The sequence below is a fragment of the Oncorhynchus mykiss genome, chromosome 15, assembly GCF_013265735.2.
Source record: "Oncorhynchus mykiss isolate Arlee chromosome 15, USDA_OmykA_1.1, whole genome shotgun sequence".
In the NCBI taxonomy this organism is placed as follows: domain Eukaryota; kingdom Metazoa; phylum Chordata; class Actinopteri; order Salmoniformes; family Salmonidae; genus Oncorhynchus; species Oncorhynchus mykiss.
In genome coordinates, this window is record NC_048579.1 from 61,347,381 (window position 1) to 61,354,598 (window position 7,218).

The window sequence follows — 7,218 nt, forward strand, 5'->3', positions numbered from 1 at the left end:
ATCATCACCGATATCTCTAAAATAGCTGATCATCACTGACGTCTCTAAAACATCTGACCATCACTGATATCTCTAAAATAGCTGATCATCACCGATATCTCTAAAATAGTTGATCACAACTGATATCTCTAAAAGTTAATGATAACATTTTGTTATTTCCAAAATAGCTGATCATCACTGATATCTCTAAAATAGCTGATCATCACTGATATCTCTAAAATAGCTGATCATCACTGATATCTCTAAAATAGCTGATCATCACTGATATCTCTAAAATAGCTGATCATCACTGATATCTCTAAAATAGCTGATCATCACTGATATCTCTAAAATAGCTGATCATCACTGATATCTCTAAAATAGCTGATCATCACTGATATCTCCAAAATAGCTGATCAAAACGTTTCAGCAGTTATCTCTAACAGAACTAGAGAGTTCTAGTTTTCCAAACTCAAACAAATAATCGTTGTCACACAACCCTACATACGACTTTCAACCTTTGTGTAAACATTAACAGAAGTGGGAGAAACAGAACTACCCCAGTTAGTCTGTGATTGTGTCCATCAGGGTCATTAGTGCAAACCGAACATGTTTTGCAACGAAAACTAAAGTTTTTTATTGGACAAGTTTAGGTTAGTGCCTCCCTGTTTCAGTCCGTTTTCTTCCACTTGGTGCCTAGTGAATACGACCCAGACGTTTCCCTTACATACGGTATGTTCCTAATGCAGGCTACACGAGGGTGGCAGGACTATGCGATCTGACCGAGGGCATCTCAAACATGGACACTGGATTATTAAAGGTGACAGTTTTCCTGGAATTCTCCCCACCGTGCAGGACTGTTAATCCTCATAAAATAATGATCTGAGGGAGGGAGGGGAAGGAGTGAGAAGAAATGAAGGTAGAGAGAGGGACAGAAACTTTAGGGGGAAAATAAATAAATAGGCACATAGGGTAAGAATGTCTAAAGTTAAAGTGGAAGAGGAGGAAGAGCGGGACATTGGGTAAGAGGGTAAGGAAATTGGATGAGAGGAATATGGAGGGATGAGGTATAAGACATAAAGCTGTGGTTAAATATATGGGCACCCTTGCACAATTTACTATTTCTTTTAAAACAAGTCGATTTTTATTTATTTCACATACTGTATGTATTTGTTTGATATACAACTGCACAGGGCCAAGAAAAAAAAAGTCATAAAATGGCCCGGACTAAACTATTAAAAATTATAATGAATTTGGTTGGACGCAAGTGATTCTCATCTACGTGTAACTTATCTCACCAGTGGTACATTTCAGGTGCCTACAGGGTATAAATAGCCATTCAACCACTTTCTAAAAGACCAAACGGAACATTCTATTCCATTGCACATCATTGTAAAGTGCAAGGATGCCAATATATTTGACTGCAACTGTAACACATAAAGTGATTTATGATGGCGTGAGAGAGTAGTGGAGAGCGGAGTGGGTGAAAGTGGGATTGGAAGAAAGAGAGAGAGGAGGGGAGGGGTTAAAGAGAGGAGGGGAGGGGTTAAAGAAAGGAGGGAGGGGTTAAATAGAGGGAGGGGTTACAGTGAGGAATTGAGGCGTTAAATAGAGAAGGGGAGGGGTTAAAGAGAGGTGGAAGATGTGGAGGATGTGAAGAGAAAAGGAGAGGGTAGCCAAGCCTTTATTTACCTCGTCATGGCAGTCACACCACTGTGTAACATAACAAACTGATCCAGGTTAAGTTATTAAGAGTGTGCACAAGGTATAGAGTTGCCTGTGAATGCAGTAGCTATTAAATAAACACAGCCTTGGCAACAGCCAAAGATCTTCAACGTTGCAGAATGATATGGGGATGAGGACGACACCCAAAATCCAATGTCTAGAAAGATGTCAAAATGTTTTATCCAACCAAGTCAGTGGAGTCTGTATGAAGTAATCCAAATAATTAGTCCACAAGAACATTGATGAACAATAAACAAGACTACTATTTAAGTAAATATGGGTGTGGTCAGTGGCCGGGCGGGGCCCAGTTAAGCCTACATACATACACGCTAAGTAATTATGGAACCTTGTGGTTATATGGATTGTATGGGACCATAAAAGCCATGCAATATAACTACAGGGGAGACTGTCTAAATTGCCTGGTATATGAAGTGAAAGGCCAGTCCTGTAATGGGCACTACTGTTTAAGATGAGTAGTTTTAATGTCATGTTGTCAATGGTGAAAAGACAACGCAACTACACTGAGCTCCAAAGGTATTGAATGAATAGTGAGTAATGATGAATGAGAACGTTACAAATATCATACCCCCCAAAATGCTAAACTCCCCTGTTATTGTAATGTGGAAAGGTTAACATGTCTTGGGGGTATGATATTTGTGCTTATGTAACTTTCGCACTCTTCATTATTCACGATTAATTCAGGGTTATACATAATCATGGTAGCATCCACACTCATGTAGAAGTGTTTAGAAACATTCTATTCTTATTTACAATAAAAGTGACTCTAAAATGACACAATACATTACTTACCATTCATTTCTATTGGGCACAAAACAATCTGAAACACAACCAAAACAAACAGCAAATGCATCCAACAAGTTGGTTAAGTCAAAAGTGTGACATAATAATTGAGTGCTAGGAATATGGGACCAAATACGAAACTTTTTAATACTTTAATGTACATATAACTGCATTTATCCCAATCATTTTGGTCCCTTAAAATGGGGGGACTATGGTACAAAAAGTGCTGTAATTTCTAAACGGGTTCACCCGATATGAATGAAAATACCCTCAAATTAAAGCTGACAGTCTGCACTGTAGTTCAAATCAAATCAAATTGTATTTGTCACATGCGCTGAACAGATGTAGACCTTACATTGAAATGCTTACTTACAAGCCCTTAACCAACAATGCAGTTTTAATAAAAAATACCTAAAAAAAGAAAAAGATAAATGTAACAAATAATTAAAGAGCAGCAGTAAAATAACAATAGCGAGGCTATATACAGGGGGTACCTGTACAGAGTCAATGTGGAGGCTATATACAGGGGGTACCTGTACAGAGTCAATGTGGAGGCTATATACAGGGGGTACCTGTACAGAGTCAATGTGGAGGCTATATACAGGGGGTACCGGTACAGAGTCAATGTGGAGGCTATATACAGGGGGTACTGGTACAGAGTCAATGTGGAGGCTATATACAGGGGGTACCGGTACAGAGTCAATGTGGAGGCTATATACAGGGGGTACTGGTACAGAGTCAATGTGGAGGCTATATACAGGGGGTACCTGTACAGAGTCAATGTGGAGGCTATATACAGGGGGTACCTGTACAGAGTCAATGTGGAGGCTATATACAGGGGGTACCTGTACAGAGTCAATGTGGAGGCTATATACAGGGGGTACCGGTACAGAGTCAATGTGGAGGCTATATACAGGGGGTACCGGTACAGAGTCAATGTGGAGGCTATATACAGGGGGTACCTGTACAGAGTCAATGTGGAGGCTATATACAGGTGGTACCGGTACAGAGTCAATGTGGAGGCTATATACAGGGGGTACCTGTACAGAGTCAATGTGGAGGCTATATACAGGGGGTACTGGTACAGAGTCAATGTGGAGGCTATATACAGGGGGTACTGGTACAGAGTCAATGTGCAGGCTATATACAGGGGGTACCGGTACAGAGTCAATGTGGAGGCTATATACAGGGGGTACCTGTACAGAGTCAATGTGGAGGCTATATACAGGGGGTACTGGTACAGAGTCAATGTGGAGGCTATATACAGGGGGTACTGGTACAGAGTCAATGTGCAGGCTATATACAGGGGGTACCGGTACAGAGTCAATGTGGAGGCTATATACAGGGGGTACCGGTACAGAGTCAATGTGGAGGCTATATACAGGGGGTACCGGTACAGAGTCAATGTGGAGGCTATATAGAGGGGGTACCGGTACAGAGTCAATGTGGAGGCTATATACAGGGGGTACTGGTACAGAGTCAATGTGCAGGCTATATACAGGGGGTACCGGTACAGAGTCAATGTGGAGGCTATATACAGGGGGTACCGGTACAGAGTCAATGTGGAGGCTATATACAGGGGGTACTGGTACAGAGTCAATGTGCAGGCTATATACAGGGTGTTACGGTACAGAGTCAATGTGGAGGCTATATACAGGGGGTACCGGTACAGAGTCAATGTGGAGGCTATATACAGGGGGTACCAGTACAGAGTCAATGTGGAGGCTATATACAGGGGGTACCGGTACAGAGTCAATGTGGAGGCTATATACAGGGGGTACTGGTACAGAGTCAATGTGCAGGCTATATACAGGGTGTTACGGTACAGAGTCAATGTGGAGGCTATATACAGGGGGTACCGGTACAGAGTCAATGTGGAGGCTATATACAGGGGGTACCGGTACAGAGTCAATGTGGAGGCTATATACAGGGGGTACCGGTACAGAGTCAGTGTGGAGGCTATATACAGGGGGTACCGGTACAGAGTCAATGTGGAGGCTATATACAGGGGGTACCGGTACAGAGTCAATGTGCAGGCTATATACAGGGTGTTACGGTACAGAGTCAATGTGGAGGCTATATACAGGGGGTACCGGTACAGAGTCAATGTGGAGGCTATATACAGGGGGTACCGGTACAGAGTCAATGTGGAGGCTATATACAGGGGGTACCGGTACAGAGTCAGTGTGGAGGCTATATACAGGGGGTACCGGTACAGAGTCAATGTGGAGGCTATATACAGGGGGTACCGGTACAGAGTCAATGTGGAGGCTATATACAGGGGGTACCGGTACAGAGTCAATGTGGAGGCTATATACAGGGGGTACCGGTACAGAGTCAATGTGGAGGCTATATACAAGGGGTACCGGTACAGAGTCAATGTGAAGGCTATATACAGGGGGTACCGGTACAGAGTCAATGTGGAGGCTATATACAGGGGGTACCGGTACAGAGTCAGTGTGGAGGCTATATACAGGGGGTACCGGTACAGAGTCAATGTGGAGGCTATATACAGGGGGTACCGGTACAGAGTCAATGTGGAGGCTATATACAGGGGGTACCGGTACAGAGTCAATGTGGAGGCTATATACAGGGGGTACCGGTACAGAGTCAATGTGGAGGCTATATACAGGGGGTACCGGTACAGAGTCAATGTGGAGGCTATATACAGGGGGTACCGGTACAGAGTCAATGTGGAGGCTATATACAAGGGGTACCGGTACAGAGTCAATGTGAAGGCTATATACAGGGGGTACCGGTACAGAGTCAATGTGGAGGCTATATACAGGGGGTACCGGTACAGAGTCAATGTGGAGGCTATATACAGGGGGTACCGGTACAGAGTCAATGTGGAGGCTATATACAGGGGGTACCGGTACAGAGTCAATGTGGAGGCTATATACAGGGGGTACCGGTACAGAGTCAATGTGGAGGCTATATACAGGGGGTACCGGTACAGAGTCAATGTGGAGGCTATATACAGGGGGTACTGGTACAGAGTCAATGTGCAGGCTATATACAGGGTGTTACGGTACAGAGTCAATGTGGAGGCTATATACAGGGGGTACCGGTACAGAGTCAATGTGGAGGCTATATACAGGGGGTACCGGTACAGAGTCAATGTGGAGGCTATATACAGGGGGTACCGGTACAGAGTCAATGTGGAGGCTATATACAGGGGGTACTGGTACAGAGTCAATGTGCAGGCTATATACAGGGTGTTACGGTACAGAGTCAATGTGGAGGCTATATACAGGGGGTACCGGTACAGAGTCAATGTGGAGGCTATATACAGGGGGTACCGGTACAGAGTCAATGTGGAGGCTATATACAGGGGGTACCGGTACAGAGTCAGTGTGGAGGCTATATACAGGGGGTACCGGTACAGAGTCAATGTGGAGGCTATATACAGGGGGTACCGGTACAGAGTCAATGTGGAGGCTATATACAGGGGGTACCGGTACAGAGTCAATGTGGAGGCTATATACAGGGGGTACCGGTACAGTCAATGTGGAGGCTATATACAAGGGGTACCGGTACAGAGTCAATGTGAAGGCTATATACAGGGGGTACCGGTACAGAGTCAATGTGGAGGCTATATACAGGGGGTACCGGTACAGAGTCAATGTGGAGGCTATATACAGGGGGTACCGGTACAGAGTCAATGTGGAGGCTATATACAGGGGGTACCGGTACAGAGTCAATGTGGAGGCTATATACAGGGGGTACCGGTACAGAGTCAATGTGGAGGCTATATACAGGGGGTACCGGTACAGAGTCAATGTGGAGGCTATATACAGGGGGTACCGGTACAGAGTCAATGTGGAGGCTATATACAGGGGGTACTGGTACAGAGTCAATGTGCAGGCTATATACAGGGGGTACCGGTACAGAGTCAATGTGCACCGGTTAGTCGAGGTAATTGAGGTAATATGAAAATTAAAGAGAGCCACACACTCTAGGAGCTCAGATGCAAACATGTAATTACCAACATTTCGACAGCCAAGCTGTCTTCATCAGGGTATAATCACAAACACTGCGGGATGGCTCGTTTATGTAGTGTCAAAAGACACAGTGTCTGTAATCATGGCCAAGAGTGGCCTAATATCATTGGTTAATTATCAAATATTAAAATGGCATACAAAGAACAGCATACAAACAACAAATGGATAGCATACGATCATAAATTAATTTGACTACAAAAGCTTATAAACAATTACAATGGCAAAGTCACAATAATCCCAAGAATGGCTTCAGATCAAAGTCTCCGTTAAGACCGAAGGGAGCAAGGGTCTTTATGTTAAAGCTCCAGGCAGCCTCTCGTTTTAACAATACATTTTCAAGGTCACTTTTAATTAGCGCTTTGTTTTACCCACATCATTTTTACCACAAGGACAAGTTATAAGATAAATAACTGCCTTAGTGCAGCACATAATAACACCTTTGATTGGGATCGATTTCCCTGTTTGTGGGTGTTTGAAGGATCTACATTTATAAGTGCCATTGCATTGAGCACAGCCATTACATTTGTAATTTCCATCCAGTAGGGGTGCAAATAGACGTTGTTCAGGAATATCTTGGGGTGGTAAATCGGAGTGTACCAATTGGTCTCTGAGATTTCTGCCTCACGAGAATACGATCAAGGGAAGGTCCGAAAACACATTACTGAGACTATCATTGGATCTTAGAATGTGCCAATGTTTGTGAACGATT